The sequence below is a fragment of the Dasypus novemcinctus genome, chromosome 5 (assembly GCF_030445035.2).
Source record: "Dasypus novemcinctus isolate mDasNov1 chromosome 5, mDasNov1.1.hap2, whole genome shotgun sequence".
In the NCBI taxonomy this organism is placed as follows: Eukaryota; Metazoa; Chordata; class Mammalia; order Cingulata; family Dasypodidae; genus Dasypus; species Dasypus novemcinctus.
In genome coordinates, this window is record NC_080677.1 from 112,529,711 (window position 1) to 112,548,357 (window position 18,647).

The 18,647-nt window shown below is 42.6% G+C and overlaps 1 protein-coding gene across 1 annotated transcript in view; it reads left to right on the forward strand.

Annotated features, from left to right (window-relative positions):
- The window catches only part of EXOC4 (exocyst complex component 4), a 909,491-nt gene that overhangs the window by 390,724 nt on the left and 500,120 nt on the right, over positions 1–18,647 (forward strand). The window lies entirely within an intron of this gene.

Below are 18,647 nucleotides of genomic sequence, written 5' to 3' on the forward strand. Positions count from 1 at the left end.
TTATAGTTTATGTGGGTGATGTTCTTTTTTCTTCCTTCCTCTACAGGAGGCTAAAACCTCTTTTTTTCTTTAATAAAATTTGAAAATTGTGACTAACCTTGAAAGTATAATGACTGCCAAGTTCTGGAGTATATTATAATTGTGTAATTTTTATAATCATAATTTAGAATAATCTTTCCATTGCTTTCAAGGACTTTACTGAAATTCGGTCATGGGATTATTACTGTCATCTCAAAACTGTTAAAATTTAATTGGGAATTACAGGATAGTCTATATGAAACAAAGTTTATTCTGTAATATCCCCTCTGTTCCTATTTTAATTTCCAGGTCTAGTAGACAAAATTCTAGGCTAACCTCACATCTCCCCTATCTTTCCACACCCAACCCATCCCCTTAGTTTGCTAAACCAATTTTACTTTAATTCAGTCAAGGTTAGGAGAAGACCTTTGTAGCATGATAGGATATGGAAAGATTATAGGAGAATTCAGGATAAACTTTTTAGTTTTTTTTCCTTTAAATAGCTTCTTTGTTCAGATTTTATGTGACTTTTTATCCTGTTTGGCTTTTTAAATTTTGGCTCCAGCAGTATTCATTTACCTATGTAAGCAATCATTTAATTTTTAGCAAGTTGAATAGAGCTCTTTTAAGAATTTTCATTTGTTAATTTAATGTTGCCATCCAGAGGTATGAAAATATACACCAAACAAACAGTCAAACAGAAAAAGAATTAAGACACACTAACAGAAAGATAAAACTCATAAATTTTACCCATAAATTGCATTCCTTTGATATGGCTGTCTCCAAGCTTTCCATCATTTCACATCTCTTATTTTTACTGCTTTTAAGATCTTCTCCAGAATCATTGTTGCCTCCAATATGCGAGCTTGTTCTTAGAAACACTTTTATTAGTAACTAGCAACCAGTTAGGAATATTTGAGCAGTGTAAATGCAGTTAAGCACTAATTTTAACAGTTTAGACAGACATTTAACACTTATATGTTCTGGATTACTCTTCAGGAATACCCTTAGTTTAGGAATAAGCTATTGATTCAAAACTGAAAGCTCTTTTTAATACCTTGATAAAAATAAAATGTGACTAAAACTTTAAACATTGTCAAAATAACAGCCCTTTTAAATTCTTCCACAGTTTTCACAAGTATTATGAGTTTCCAGTTTTGTAATACATTTTTAATTGCAGGCTTGCAACAACTGTTAGCTTTCTTTCTATTTTTTGAAATGTGTCCAGTTCAAAGTCACTCAACTTTAACAGTACCAATTTTGTTCATGTGACTCTCCAGACCTAAATAGAATTAACATGGAAACAACAGAGAACATTAACATTGCTAAGTTTTTCCACTTCCCCGGTAATTAAATTAATTCTATTAGCTACACTAGCCCACAAATGCATCTACCACGTGGCAAGAGGCTCACAGAATTGCCTCCGGAATGTTTTCCCTATCTTGGTTAACTATTCTTACAGCATGCACTCTACTCCAGTAAACTGTTTTGGGGTGTCCCCATACTCATGTGGATTTCCAGAACAGTTAAGCAAGTGGTTGACCCCTTATTCTCTCAGTGGTCCCTACTCATCCAAGAGGGCAGCCACCCTTTCACACATGGACATTACAGGCCAATCTGGTATTCCCCTCACTCTTGCCCATTACTGCCAGTGGTCCTCCAGTCTTCAGGCTCATGGCTCACCAGTTGTTACAACCCAACTCCAGAAGAGCATGAGTTGTTGTAGCCACGAGATCAAAGAACATACCTGGCAGAGAATCAGATGTAAGCTTTATTGGGACTTACTGACAGTAGAGAATCTTTTACAGTGACCGGTCAAAGAATGAATGAAGTTAGTGCTCCCCAAAGAGATGAGAAAATGTGAGGTGATATATAAGGGATTTTAGAACATTTAGACATTCCATAGAGTGTGAGAACTGAGTTGCTGCTGAGGTCACCTGAAGTGTACACAGGGGGGTGAGGTGATGTTTTCACAACACTTGTAGTGTAGTAAAGGACATTGTAGGAAGGACATTTACCAAGGACGTTTACTGCTTTGGAAAGATAATAGTTTATGATACCATCTATGCGTTCTCTCCCCTCTGGGGAGGGTTGTTAACCTTTAACTTATGTCTAGGTCATGCAGGCAGCCATGTGCTGAGGCCGTAGAGGGGCCTGGGCCCCCACAACAACCTATAGATGGCTCATTTTTTTTTTTTTTTAAATCTATTCTATCAGTCTTTTGATTGGGGAGCTCAAGCCATTAACATTCAATGTTATTACTAGAAAGGCATTTCTTACTTCATCCATTTTGTCCTTTGCTTTTTTGTTGTCATGTTGTACTATTGTCTGTCTTTTTACCCTTTAATTTACCCTTCCTAATAATCTTTTTTCTGTACTCTTCTCGTCTCTTGCCCTTGTTTTTTCCTTTCAGGTTGCAGCACTCCCTTTAGTATCTCTTGCAATTCTCGTCTTCTGGAACATAGTCTGTCAGTTTTTGATTGCCTGTGAAGACTTTGAACTCACCCTTTTTGCTGGCAGTTTTTTCTTTTAGTACCTTAAATACACAATACTATTTTCTTTTTGCCTCCATGGTTTCTGGTGAGAGGGTGGAACTTAATCTTATTGAGGTTCCCTTGTATGTGATGTTTTGCTTTTCTCTTGCTGCTTTAGGAATCCTCTCTTTAACTCTATATTTGTTATTTGAATAGTAGGTATCTTGGGGTAGGTCTGTTTGGATTTATTCAGTTGGTAGTACATTGTCCTCCTTGGATATTGATATTTATGTCCTTCATAAGGGTTTGGGAAGTTTTCAGCCATTATTTCCTCAAATATTCTTTCTGCCCCTTTTCCATTCCCTTCTTCTGGGATACGGATAATGCTAATCTGTGTGCGTTTTACATCGTCATTCAATTCCTTGAGACTCTGTTCCATTTTTTCCATTCTCTTCTCTTTATGTTCTCTTGTCTTTTCCAGTTCAGATGTACTCTCTTCGAAATCACTACTTCTTAATTCCTTTATCTCTTTAGTCATATTTACTTTGAATTCTTTGAACTGATTTAGGATAGTGGTGTGATTATCATTGATTACTTGTCTTATATCCCACATATCTTCAGGATATTTGGTTTGTTTATTTGGCTGGGCCATTGTATTAGTCAGGGTTCTCTAGGGAAATAGAATCAACAAGAGATATCTGCCAATGGTATGCGATTTTACAAGAGTCTCTCACACAGTACAAGTCCAGGTTCCACATGAAGCTGCAACCAGAGGCTCCAATAAGTCCAATGAAGTCTTGGACTTATAAGTCCAACTCATAAGTCTTAACGAGTTCTGGGAGACGGTGGCTGTCCAAAGACCAGATGAGAAATTCTCACTCAATGCTGGAATCACTTCCCCCTTTAAGGCATTCAGCTGATTAGCTAAAGCATCACTCATTACTGATGACAATCTCCCTGAATGATGTAAGTGTAATCAGCCAGCTATGATTTACTACTGCATTAAAGTCAATGGTGGGAGGTGGACTTGGCCCAGTGGTTAGGGTGTCTGCCTACCACATGGGAGGTCCGCGGTTCAAACCCCGGGCCTCCTTGACCCGTGTGGAGCTGGCCCATGCACAGCGCTGATGCACGCAAGGAGTGCCCTGCCACGCAGGGGTGTCCCCGCGTAGGGGAGCCCCACACGCAAGGAGTGAGCCCTGTAAGGAGAGCTGCCCAGCGCGAAAGGAAGTGCAGCCTGCCCAGGAATGGCCCCGCACACATGGAGAGCTGACACAACAAGACGACGCAACAAAAATAAACAGATTCCCGTGCTGCTGACAACAACAGAAGTGGACAAAGATGATGCAGCAAATAGACACAGAGAACAGACAACTGGACTTGGCGGGGGAGGGGACAGAAATAAGTAAATAAATAAATCTTTAAAAAATAAATAAATAAAAAATAAAGTCAATGGTGACTAAAGTCCATAAATGGCCTTGTATTACAGTTAGCCCAATGCTTGTTTGACCAAACAATTGGGCACAGTTACCTGGCTTAGTTGACACAATAGCCTAACCATCACAACCATCTCTTCCTGTTTCTAGGCATCTTAATATGTTGGTGACTTTACTCTGATAGACAATTTCTCTCTCTTGCCTATTTTCTTCATGGCTCTTCTTTGCTATGCAGTTCCACTTATTCTAAGTCTTTCAAATTGCCAAGCTAAAGTTATCAGAATCAGGCAAGGGACTCGCTAATGGGGTGCACATTTTTTCCTAGCAGTTAGGATACAGAGACTACCAAAAGCAGTTTTTGTCCATTGCAATTTCCAGACAGGCCAGCTGATGTTGCCTGTTTGTGCATACATACACAGAGGTGTTTCAATCTTTGTTTTCCTGTATTTTGGTGTGATCAGAGCGAAGATTCAAAGCAGGTACTGCTGGCTGAATTTACTGAAGAAAAGCCCCCTGACTCCCCCTCCCTTTTCCCTTGTAACAGCTGAAAGGGTGGAAGATGTCTGTTCCCCTCTGAGTCAGCTTCAGTCTATCAGGGGATTTACCCCAGCTTACTATCTTGGGGGTGGGGAGCCCTTCCTGGCTACCACAGGGTTTGGTAACTCACATTTGTTGTTTTGGGTTCTTTGTCTCTCTATCCCTCACCCTCCTGGGAGTTGTAAAGCACTGTCTTGATCTCTTGACTCCCCTAAGCAGTTCCCTTGGACAGCTTTTGGCTCTTTCTCTATTATTTTTGTGATACAGTTGAGCCCTGCCTGCATAATCCAACAACATCTCCCCACAAACAGCCTAGTTCCTATAATTGTTAATGTTGTCCTGAGCCCCATGGAGGCATTGATAACTCAAAATATGCATTTGCTTTCATTTAAGTTTCACTGATTAAAAAGGAGTGGTAGAAACGATAACATTTTTTATTATATGAAATCCAAAATGAAAATGCAGAACTCATTCATATATTTTATGGGTGCAATGTTTTGTATCCATACTTAAATCAAACTTGCAGGTGTTCAGGGTCTTGATTCAGATATTTTACTAACTGATTTTTGGCTTTTGTGATTATGACGTATTCCAGTTACATGTTCATTATGCCCAGAAAGAGCTAGAAACTATCAATAATTTTCCGATATTATTATTTCATAATTATTTTGTGGTGATGACCCTACTTTCCCTCTGTTGTTTGATAAACATAGGGAATATGCAGTGGTCAGCTTAGGAGGAACAATCAGTAAAAGAATGTATTTCCATAAACTGTAACTCTCACACTGATGCATATTTTTCTATAAAACAGGTTTAACCAAAATGGTAAAATCAGTATTTAAAAGAATGACATCATTACCTTACACATTCCTGCCAATACCCTCTGGTGTGGAGTTAAATAATCAGAATCATCAGAATAGTTATAGGAGGTGGATGTGATTCAACTGGATAGAGTGTCCACCTACCATATGGAGGGCCCAGGGTTCTATATCCAGGACCTCCTGACCCGTGTGGCAAGCTGGCCCACGCACAGCGCAGTTGCAAGGAGTTTCGCAAGGAGTGCCGTGCCATGCAGGGGTGCCCCCACGGAGGGGAGCCGCATGCACAGGGAGAGCTGCCCCCATGTGAAAAAAGTACAGCCTGCCCAGGAATGTTGCCACACACACAGAGAGCCTGACACACAGCAAGATGACGAAACAAAAAAGAGATGCAGTTTCACAGTGCCACCTGATAATACAAGCAGACGCAGAAGAATACCCAGCGAATGGACACAGAGAGCAGACAACAGGGGGCAGGGGAAGGGGAGAAAATAAATAAAAATCTTAAAAAGAAAAAAAAAGAGTAGTTATAGAGTCATTGTAGTGCCAGAGTAGGCTTGCACTGGCTCACCTGAGCTCATTGTGAGTGTTTCTTCCCATCTCTGTGTTCAGAGATGGTAGGTTAAAATTGGTCATGTTGGGATTATTTACACCATGGAGATCAGCAAATGCTGATCAGGGCTGCTGCCACACTCAGAAAGCTGATTATTAAACATTTTCCATCATACCAGTGGTTATGGTCCATGAAAAACTTTTAATAGCTGAAATGAGAGGCCCAAATATAGGTTTATTGTTTGGTAATCATTTTTTTTCCTTCTGTACTCATTTTTAACATTGTTTGGTTTGCTTTATAATATCTACTGTATAGTATGTACAGTATTTGTTTTTGCTATTGCTATAATTAGGCATAACTAGATGCAATTGACATGTTTTCCCTTTTTAAGATCCTTCATGGCTGTCACAGTATATAATGGTGACTTCTTTTGGGATGCTAACTATTGCAACAGAATTCTAGTGATAACTCTACTTAGTGATATTTATGGGTTTAATCCCAGGACATTTTTATGGAATCCCAGATTTTCCATGTTGGACCTGATTCTTACTTTGCAAGCAATGCTTTAAATTTCCTTTATGATTCCATAACAAATGGGCATTCAGCTTCTCTTAGGGAAAACAAAGAAACAAAAACTTAAGTTACAGAGAAGAATCAGTTTCCTAAGATAATTATTACTTTTCCAAGCCCTTCTAATCCTTAGCAAGTTTTTCCTTTTAAGAAACCAAACTGTTGTCCTAATGCTGTCTTCTAGGACCATAAAATAAAATTTTAATGCCTTTTTCATAATGTAGAACTTGACATATCTGGAGATAATAGTGATATTCCTCCCCATATCCCCTGTCATTTAACCTAAACACTTTCTATTTCTTCTTCCATTTTTATTACCCCGGAATAAATCTGTATGATTTGAGCATTCTTTCTTTCCTCTGATGATTTGACTCCTGTAGATTCCTCAAAGCAGGGACTAACAAAACACAGAGCAGTGTTTCCAAGTTTTAATAGGTAGTTCTTTACAAAAATTTTACAAAGAACTTCAAATCCATAATTTTCTTTTTCCTTATAATAAATATTTGAGGGCAAAGAAGGTTATATTTAGCTGTTTATAGATAAGTAAATAGAGGTTGGAGAAATTTAAGTGACTTGATCTAGTACAGAGACATAGAGAGGAAGTAAGAGAGTTGGAATTTAAGTCTAACTATTTGACTCCAGGAACTCTTATTAATTTTATTTTACCTGAGGTCTCTTGGCTGTCTTTGTACCACCCCTGGAATTATTTGTGAAATTTTATCTTCATGTGTATACATATTTTTCTGGGAAGATGATACATAGTTTAGATCAGATTCTGAAAGATTTTCATAACCATACAAAGCTTAAGAGCCATGCCCATGTTGCCAGCTTCTCTGAAGGATTATTCTTCAGGGAATTATATAGGTGCAAAATCTTTAATAAATAAAAAAATTTTGGCATCAATATTTCCCTTCTTGTAGAGAGACAGCTGTCACTCAGAATCATATCATAGGCAAAGATGCCTTCCTATAGGTTGAATCACCTGACTGTATTATATGAGTATCTATGTAATAAACATCCTACAGTTCATAGAGCCCATCAGATGACCAAAAACAATATATAAAATACATATATGAACATATGCATTTGTATATATATGGTTACTCTCATTATAGTTCCCATACTTTTCAAAGTTTAAAAATTTTAATAACTCACTGTTAGTTTTATAAATAATAAGAAAACAAATATTGGAAAAATAAATCTTTGGTTTATTGAACTTATTACTTTATGCTTGCACCCCTTTTAATAATACAGAATTTTCGTCAGAACTTTTAATGCATACCATTTATTTCTCATTGATTATTTTGAGTGAGGCTGAATTTTCTTTTATAAGCTTATACTTGTTCTAGGATGCTAAGGTATTAGGTTCAGGTTTTAGGAGTACTATTTGAAGTGGAAAAAAGTAGTACTATTTGAAGTGGAAAAAAAAAAGAAACTACAGTGGATTTATATATATGTATATATGTATGTGTGTGTATCACGGATATAATATATATCCGGGAGACATAGTAAACACAAAGAATATATCTGTAAAATAGACACAGGAGATAATGAGAAGGGATTCAAAATGGTTCACTATAAAAAAATCAAATAGTATAAAAATAGACATTAATCAGTGAAATGAGTGACAAAAAAGGTTTAACATACAATGACAGAATAGCAGCTGGTAAGAGAAAGTCCTACATTATCAGTAGCTACTTTAAGTTTAAATAGATTAAACCCTCCAGTCAAAAGGCAGATTGGCAGAATGGATAAAAAACTATGACAATTTTATGTATTTCCAAGAGACTTAAATTTATGTCTTAAATTCAAAGACATAAGAAGGTTAAATGTGAAAGCGAACAGCATAGCCCCAAAATGTATGAAGCAAATATTGACAAATTTGAAGAGAGAAATAGAAGATACTATATTAATAGTAGGAGACTTCAAAATACTGTTTTCAACAGTGAATAAAACATCTAAACAGAAGATCAATAAGGAATTAGAAGATTGAATGATACAATAACCCAACTATCCCCAATAGACAGATATAGAGAACTTTACCCAACAGCAGCAGAATATACATCTTCTCTAGTACACATGGATCATTCTCTAGGATACTTATATGTTAGGTCCCAAAACAAGTCTCAATAAATGTTGAAATATTGAAATATTGTAATTTATCTTCTCTGGCCACAATGTAATAGAGCTAATGATGAATAACTGAAACTAGAAAAGTCACAAATATGTGAAAATTCAGGCAACCAATGGGTCAAAGAAGAAATCATGAGGAAAATTAGGAAATATCTTAAGCAAATAAAAATGAAAACACAATATACAGTACTTATGGGATACAGTAGAGGCAGTGCTGAGAGGGAAATGCGTAGCTCTAAATGCTTACATTAAAAAAAGAAGAAAGATCTCAAATCAGAGATTTAACATCACACCTGGAGAACTAGAAAAACAGCAAATCAAACCCAAAATGAGCAGAAGGAAGGAAATAACAAAGATTAGAGCAGAGATAAATAAAATAGAGAATGGAGAGAGGAAAAGAGTCAAAGAAACTTTGAAAAGATCAATAAAATCAAACCTTTAGCATGACAAAGAAAAAAAAGGACACAAATAACTGAAATCAGAATTGAAAGTGGTTGCATTACTACTGAATTCACAGAAATAAAAAGGATTATAGGGTGATTCTATGAACAATTATATAACCTAGATGAAATGGATAAATTCCCAGATATATGAAAACTATGTACACTTATTCAAAAAGATATAGATAATCTCATCAGACTATTGACAAGTAAAGAGATTGAATCAGTAACCAAAAACCTCCCAACAAAGAAAAGCCCGGGGGGAGCGGAAGTGGCTCAAGCAATTGGATTCCCATCTACTATGTGGGAGGTCCAGGGTTCAGTTTCCAGGGCTTTCTTGTGAAGGCAGGCTGGCCCGAGTGGTGAGCTGGCCCATGCAGAATGCTGGCCCGCGTGGCAAGCTGGCCCAAGTGGGGTGTTGGCCTACAGAGGAGTGCTGGCCTGCTCAGCAAGCTGGACTGAGCAGAGAGGTGATGCAACAAGATGATGCAACTGAAAGAGACACAGAGGAGAGACAATAAGAGATGCAGCAGACCAGGGAGTTGAGGTGCCAATCTTCCATCAACATTCCAAGAAGAATTAACACCAGTCCTACTCAAACTCTTCCAAAAAACTGAAGAGGGTGGAATACTTTCTTACTCATAGTATGAGACCAACATGCCCTCATTCCAAAGCTAGATAAAGATAACACAAGAAGGGAAGAGGATTTGGCTCAACTGATAGAGCAACCGCTTATCACATGGTTCAAACCCAGGACCTCCTGACCTGTGTGGGCAGCCTGCCCAGGAGTGGCACCGCACACACAGAGAATGGATGATGCAACAAAAAAGAGACACAATTTCCCAATGCCGCTGACAAGAATATAAGTAGGGAAAGCAGTCGTGGATCAACTGATAGAGCATCCGCCTACCATATGGAGGGTCCAGGGTTCGATACCCAGGACCTCATGACCCGTGTGGTGAGCTGGCCCACGCGCAGTGCTGCTGCGCACAAGGAGTGCCATGCCACACAGGGGTGTTCCCCATGTAGGGGAGCCCCACGTGCAAGGAGTGCACCTTGCAAGGAGAGCCTCGCCATGCAAAAAAGAAAAATGCAGCCTGCCAAGGAATGGCGCTATACACACGGAGAGCTGATGCAGCAGGATAATGCAACAATAAAAAAACGTGACACAGTTTCCCAGTGCCACATGACAAGAATGCAAGCAGGCACAGAAGAACGCACAGCGAATGGACAAAGAGAGCAGACAATGAGGGGGAAGGGAAGAGAAATAAATAAAAAATCTTTAAAAAAATATATAAGTGGACACAGAAGAACACAGTAAATGGACACAGAGAACAGACAACTGGTGGGGTGGGGTTGGAAGGGGCGAGAAATAAATGAAAAATAGATCTTAAAAAAAATAATACCACAAGTAAAGAAACAGACCAATATCTTCATGAATGTAGATCCAAGATCCTCAAGAAAATATTAACAAACTGAATCCACAGCTCATTAAAAACACCCCTTCTTGGTAAAAAAAACTTTTAAAAAGTAGAAATAGAAGAAATTTTCCTCAGCATAATAATGGGCAAATATAAAAACCCACTGCTAACATCATACTCAGTGGTGAAAGACTGTCACCATTGTTATTCAGCATTGTACTGGAAGTTCTAGCCAGAGCAATTAGCCAAGAAAAAGAAATAGGGAAGCAGATATGGCTCAACTGATAGAGTCCATCTACCATATGGAGGGTCCAGGGTTCTATACCCAGGGCCTCCTGACCCATGTGGTGAGTTGGCCCATGCACAGCACTGCCTCGTGCAAGGAGTGCTGTGCCACACAGGGGTGTCCCCCGTGTAGGGAAGCCCCATGTGCAAGGAGTACATCCTGCAAGGAGAGCCGCCCCATGTGAAAAAAGCATAGCCCTCCCAGGAGTGGCGCTGCACACATGGAGAGCTGACGCAGCAAGATTACACAACAAAAAGAAATGCAGCTTCCCAGTGCCACCTGATAATTCAAGCAGACACAGAAGAATACACAGCGAACGGACACGGAGCAGACAACGGGGGTGCGGGGCGGGGGGGGGGTTAGGGGAGAGATAAATAAATCTTAAAAAAAAAAAAAAGAAAAAGAAATAAAAGGCCCTCAAATTAGAAAGGAAGAAGTAATAATCTATTTACAGATGACATGATCCTATATTTAGAAAATCTTGAAAAATCAACAGGAAAACTCCTACAGCTATTAAATGAATTCAGCATAGCAGCAGATTATAAGATCAACACACCAAAATCAGTATTGTTTCTACACTAGTAATGAATAATATGAAAAAGAAATCCAGAAAAAAAAAATTTCATTTACAATGCACTGAAAGACTCAGATACCCAGAAATACATTTAACCAAGGATATGGGAGACTTTACATGAAAAACTATAAAACATTATTTAAAGAAATTAAAGAAGACCTGAATGAATGAAAGGACATGTATTGAATGACTAAATATTGTTAAGATGTCAATTATACCCAAAGTGATTTACAGAATCAACTCAATCCCAATAAAATTTCCATTAGCTGCCTTTAAAGAAATGGAAAAGCGAATCATCAAATTGATGTGAAAGGGAAGGGGTCCTTGAATAGCCAAAACCATCTTGAAAAAGAACAATATTGGAGGACTTACACTTTCCCATTTTTAGATTAAAAAACCACCAACTTACCAAGTTGTATTAATCAAAACTGCATGGTACTGGCACAAGGACAGATACGTAGGCCAAAGGAGTTGAATTGAGGGTTCAGAAATAAGTCCTTACCTCTACAGCAAATTGATATTTAAAAGAGTGCTGAGTCCACTCTGAGTAATTAACAGTCTGGTTTTGAGCAAACCAGATATCAATATACAAATGCATGAGGGTGGGCCCCACCTCACACCATATACCAAATACTGACTTAAAATGGATCAAAGACCTAAATATAAGAACCAAAACTTTAAAACTCCTACCAAAAAACATAGGGAAACATCTTCAGGGACTTTACTTAGGCAATGGTTTCTTATCTTTATACAAAGGTCTGCCAAAATGGTAGAAAATATTTGGAAACCAAATATCTGATTACTCTCTAGACTATATAAAGAAATCCTACATCTCTACAACTAAAAGACAAACAACATAGTTAAAAATTGACCAAAATACTTGAATAGAAATTTCTCTACAGAATATACACAGATGACCAATAGGTACATGAAAAGATGCTCAACATCATTAGCCATTTAGGCAAATGTAAATCAAATTCACAATGAGATACCATCTCACTAGAAGTGGTTAATGGGATACCACCCACTAGAAAGTCTACTGTTAAAAAAATTAACCAAAAATAGCATGTGTTGGAGAAGATGTGGAGAAATAGGAGCGTTCATACATTGTTGGTATGCATGTAAAATGGTGTGACCACTGTGGAAAATCGTTTGGTTATTCTTCAGGAAGTTATGTATAGAATTACCTTATGAGTGGGTAATCCCACTTCTTGTTATTTATCCAAAGGAATTGAAATTAGGTACTCAAAAGATATTTTCCCATAGATGTTTACTGTATCATTATTCACATTTGCTAAAAGGTAGAATCATCCCAATTGCCCATAACAGATGAATTGATAAACAAAAATGTGGTATATACGTACAATTGAGTATTGTTCAGCCTTTAAAAGGAATGTAGTTCTGATGCATGCTACAACGTGGATGAACCTTGAAAACATTATGTTAAGTAAAATAAGCCAAACACAAAAGGACAAATATTGTATAAATAATTAGAATATGCAAATTTATATAGTCAGAAACTACAGTGCAGGTTACCTGGTGCTGGGTAGGGGTGTGGAATGAGAGTTATTGCTCAATTGGTATGGAGTTTCTGGATTGATGGAAGGGCTTTTGATGGTGGATGGCAGAGGAGGTGGCACAATATTGCAAATGTAACTAATAGTACTGAATTGTATATCTGAATATGGATAAAATGGGAAAGTTTATATAGTAAAATAATGAAAAAAAATGAGGGAGAAAGTATTGGAGCTGGAGGCTTTAGGGTCAGGAAGGTTTGATATGGTTGCTGCAGACAGTGGGAAAATGAATTATTCTGAGAAATGCAGTTGACTTGCTGGGCAGTGTTAAGGGCCCATTTTGGCTAGTTAATATGGTATGTTTGGTGACTTTTTGCAGCAGTGCTGGGTGAAACGCAAAGAATGCAGTTTGGGCTTCTCAAAGGTTGAGTTTTACCGGACTAATGTGAGGAAAGGGCAGAGAAATTAGTGATGGTATTGGCAGAAGTGTCCTTGGCATTATGTGTCTTCGTTTCTTGGTTGAATGAGGAAAATGAAAAATAGAGAAGTTGAGCAAATTAGATAAAAGGAAAGAGCCAGTAGATTGGAAGTCCTCGTGGACTTAGAGAAGATTGTGAGAGATGAATGTGAAATTCATCATTAGAGCAGTAGTAATAGGTGGTAATAAGATCTGGGTTGGAATTGAGTGATTGGATGGCTGTCACAAGGTTGTACTCTCCAGAAAGTAGACCCTGAGATAGAGTCTAGGGTGCAGGATTGGGGATCATCATGAATGGAAGGAAGTGAGGAGGAAATAGAGCTAGTAGAGAGAAAAATCAAATTAGATGCAGGCTCCTTAGAGCATCAGCCAACATGGCAGGGATCTATGGAATGAAACTTGTCCATTAGAATTGACTTCACTGGCCTGAAATTGCTGGAACTTTATATCCCTGCCTAGCTCAGTCATTGGATATTGACTTCTTTGGGAAAGATACGGTTTCTATCTTAGGAGGCCTTTTCGGATGAGCATGTTAATACCATTAGAGGCCCATGTACATGACACATACATGACCCATATGTATCATGGGTCATAAGGATGAATGCTGAGTTTATTATCCTGTATCCTGTTCATTATCCTGAGGATAGCACAATAGAATGGGTTCTGAAGCTTCAGAATAAATTTTTTAAAAATTGTTATTATTATTCAGGTGCTGCAGATGCAGTGATATGGAAGCTGCTTTGGTCACCACCCAGTCTAGACCAAAAATTCTCCTGCCTATGAGAGAAGAAATAACTAACACATGACAGGCCTGTGGAGAAATGTTCACAGAAAAATAAAAACAAACAAACCAAAAATTAGAATGTGTGGGCAGCGGCGGGCCTCTGGGAGGGTCGACGCGGATGGCCGGGCGGGCTCTCCGGACGGGGGCTGCCTCACGGTCGAAGGAGAGGAGGGGGGTCGGCACGAAGCCATTGGGCCCTCGCTCTCTCCGCTCAGGCACGGGGGACGCGCGGTGCAAGCAAGAACACCACGGAGACAAGGTCTGGGCACAAGTCTGCTTTATTGTAGAAGGGGACATGGTTTTATAGGGTCTAGGGATACGTAAAGGGACTTGATTGGTGCCGGCGGGTGCGGTTGCTTGCGTAGACGGTTACTGGACAGTAGGCGGTTACTGGACAGTAGGCGGTTACTGGACAGTAAGCTGGCTAAGGGGTTAGGAGCAAGGGAGGGGAAGGGGAAAGTGTGGGCTGTCTAGATAACGGCTAGGCAGAAGACGGAGAAGGGGAGAAGGAGGGGCAGTGCCGGCTGCCAATACTGGGCGGGAAGGAGACGGGGACAATTGCTCCCTTTTGTTTAAAAGTATGTGCTTCGGGGGAGGTGAATTGGTGGCAGCAGGGGCAGTATGGGACGGGGTACTGGGGTAAGACGAGGGGAGGAGGGAGACCACGAGGACCGGCTGGCGGCGAGAAGCAGAGGGCCCTCCCAGCTGCTCTCAGCTGCAGAGGACACAGCGTCTGGCCAGGACGCATGTGCCTGCTGCTGGGGTTGGCGCACGCCGAGCTCTGCCAGCAAAACGGGGTCGTGATGTTCCTGAACCCCTCGCCCGATTGGGGGAGAAGGAGGGAGATGAGTGAGGAAAGGGAGACAGGAGGTTACAGGCGTGTGGTTCGGTGTTTGTGGCGGGGGCGGGAGGAGCACGGCGGATGGCTTGGTGGTGGCTCTTTAGTGGCGAGGCGTTGATAATGAACCTGTACAAAGGAGCTGAATACTGCGTTGGCTTGGTCTTTGGCGAGGCGGACTATTTTTTTGATGGCCCAGGGTCCTACAGTGAGGGCTAAGATGATGATGATGAGTGGGCCTAAAAATGGAAGGAGGTATGGGAGGAGGGTATGGAGAACACTGGAAAAATAGTTCGCATTTTCTCGCTCTTTGTGGCACTTATCCAATCCCTCCTGGACCTTTCTCAGGTTGTCCTCGACTAAGCCGGTGGAGTTGGCGTATACGCAGCACTCCTCTCCAAGGGCGGCACAGAGACCCCCTTCCTTAAGGAGGAGGAGGTCGAGGCCGCGGCGGTTCTGGAGGACTACCTCAGAGAGAGAATTGAGAGAATTTTTTAGATGTTTTACAGCATTTTGAAGGTAGGTGATATCTTCGTCGACGGCCTGTCTGAGAGAGGAGAGGGCAGAAGACTGTGTGGCGAGGGCGGCGATCCCTGTGCCTGCCCCTGCAAGACCTAGAAGGGTAGCGACTGTCAGGACTGCGGTGACAGGCTCTCTCCTTTGTAAGTGGAGGGAGGTTTGTCTGCTCAGCACGCGGCGGAAAAATTCGTGGTCAGAATGGTAAACGACTCGAGGAGCGAGAAGGATGAGCAGGCAAGTCTCATGGGTATCGTTGAGGGTGGCGACATTGAGGCAGGGGGTTAGCCCGGTGGAGGTGCAAAGCCATTGGGAGGTGTTAAGGGGGATTAAGAACTTGGCGGAAGCGCTGGGAGAGGAGTAGTTAGAGCAAGCACTAAGGGAGGGGTGGGAACCTTGACGAGAATGAACACAGCGTCCTGTGGAGGAAACAGATTGAAGGGTTAGGGGGACGGAGGAAGTGTTCCAGTTGCACTCGGCTGGGGCTACTGAAGTGGATTCGTTGAACGTGAAGTTAATGGCGACAGGCTCATAGATAGGAAGGGAGGGGGAAAGGCAGAGCCAACAGTTCTTGGTGAGGTTGGGTTGAGAAGTATTTAGAGATAAGTAGGATGCATAGATTAACGCGAGAAGGGGACTGGAATACTTGGTAGGGGGGGCCATAGCTGGGGAGTGATGGACGAGGGGGGGTGCCGCTGAAAGGGGGGGGAGGCGGGGGGATTGAGGACTTTATTGGGGCCAACGGCGAGGGGTGGGGATTCAGGCGTGGGCAGTAGTTTTCTGATGATGAGGAAGGCTTCCTCTTGCCATCGCTGGAGGGTCCAATTGGAGCGTTGATGGGCCGAGTTGACAACGGCCGGGGAGATGAAGGGAAGCATGACGATGAGAGCAATGGGAAGAACGGAACTACCCGCGTGGCGGCGAATCATCTGTGGAGACAAAAGAGAGAGAGAAAACTACAAAGGAAACAGCGATGGGAAGGAGGCAAGTTAGGTAGGCAACTCGTTAGGAGGATCATTGGTGTCAGCGTTAGCGGAAGCCTCGGCGGTGTGGGGCTTGATGAGACGTCCTGGGACCCAGATGGGCTGCGGCTCTGATTCAGGGAAAACGCAGGCGAATCTCCGTCCTTGGGCTAAGAGAGGGGCAGGTCCATGCCATTGGGTGGTCTGCGGGTCACGCCAGAGGACAAGCGGTGCAGGGGTGGGCCGGAAGATAGGCCCCCAGCGCATGTGGACCGGTGAAAAGCCTTGGGCATTGAAGGTTATCAGGTTGTGTCGGATCAGGGCCTCTGTGACGACGTCGCGAGGGGTGCGACGCGGCTGGTCGGCAGATGTCTTGAGAATGAGGGTTTTGAGAGACTGGTGAGCACGCTCTACTAGGCCTTGTCCCTGCGGATTGTAGGGAATGCCGAAGTGATGGGTGATGTCGTAGAGTTTGAGGAATTTGGCAAAGGAGGCGCTCCGGTAGGCAGGTCCGTTGTCTGTCTTGATGTCCCATGGAACGCCCATGAAAAGAATAGATTCTCTGAGCGCTTGGATGGCGTGCTTGGCCGTTTCTCCAGTGAGCACGGTTGCGTAGCACAGATGAGAGAAGGTGTCGATGGCCACGTGGAGGTATTTCCATCGGCCAAACTGGGGGACGTGAGTGACGTCCAATTGCCATCTGGAATTGGGGCGGAGCCCACGAGGGTTAACTCCCTGCGGTTGGAGCAGCCCCAAGGGCAGCAATGGAGCGCACGTTCGGCATGACCGCACAAGGTGTTTGCAGGTATGGATTGGGAGGTCTGGAAAGAGTTTGTGGAGGCCAGCTGCTGAGAAGTGAAATCTGGCGTGCAGCAGCTTGGCCTGATTGATGAGGTCTCTGACTGCGACGGTGGTCTCGGCTGGAAGCAGGTGAACGGCCTGATCAGCAAGGTGCTTGCCGTGGGCCAGGGGCCCGGGAAGGCCGGAATGGCTGCGGATGTGAGCGATGAACCAAGGCTGTCGGCGGTTCTCTATGAGCTCTTGAAGGTCCAGGAGAGCGACGTTAATGCTTTCACTCGCTGAGTTGTCAGGCGGAAAAAACGATGTCAGGCAGAAAAGGCGATGACTTGGCAGACTTGTAGGCAGTAGAGGCTGTCTGTAAAGATGTTCAGTGGACAGTGGGGATGGGTTTGGAGTGCTAAGATGACAGCACGCAGTTCGGCCACTTGCACAGAGGATTGATGGAGGCGCACATGTGAACGTGGCTGGTGCTCGCCGGGTGCGAAGACAACGGCGGCAAACTTAGTCTTGGAGGCGTCTGTGAAGATGATGGTGGTGTCTGGAAGAGGCTTGCTGGACGGAAAAGGGAAATGGCCAGGGGCGGCGATTTCTAGCAGGGGAAGGCCCTGCAGTAACCGATGCTGTGGAAAGTGGTTATCGAAGTTGCCATGATAAAGCTCCATAAGAGTTTGCATATCAACGGAGCTGCGTAGCAGGGTGGTGACTTGCCCGGTGGTGAAGGGCCACACAATGGTGTCAGGTGGGCACCCATAATGATGGGTGGCTTGTGTGACTAGGGCGGTGGCGAGCTGAACGAGTAGGGTGGTTTGAGGTCCAATCTTTCGGAGCTTGCTCTTTGCCATATGGACCCAGAGGAGCGGTCCGTCTTGCCAAAGAAGGCCAGTAGGTGTTCCCCGAGTGGGTAAGACTAGGCCTAACAACGGTTTCCCAGGCTCATGTCGCTGGAGTTGGCACTGTTCGATGGCTCTATTTACCCGGGCCAGGGCATTTTTGGCCTCGTTGGTGAGGTGAATCCTCTTTCCGGGTGTGGATGATGGCGGAGCGTTGGAGCAGAGTAGCCGGTACAGGGGCTGGAGTTGCTCTCTGGTAAGCGGCAGCGCTGGGTGCAACCAATTGATCTGTCCGCAGAGTTGTTGTAATTCGAGGAGCGTAAGCAGGTCAGGAATTCTGATGTGTGGCGTTTGGGGCGCAACGGTGGAGGTGATGGAGAACCCTAGGAACTGGTAGGGTGGATGAACCGTTAGCTTCTGTGTATTGACTTTGAGATCTAGGTCTCGAAGGTGGCGCAGCAGTTGCTCCAGGACTGCGTGCAGGCCTGACTCTGAGGGATGGGCCACGAGCAAGTCGTCCATATAGTGGATGATGTTAGCGTACTTCACGAGTGGCTGGATGGCTTCGTGTACATACATCTGGCAAATGGCAGGGCTGTTTCGCATGCCCTGAGGCAGAACGCGCCAGTGGTATCGCAGTGCTGGTTCCCGATGGTTGGTC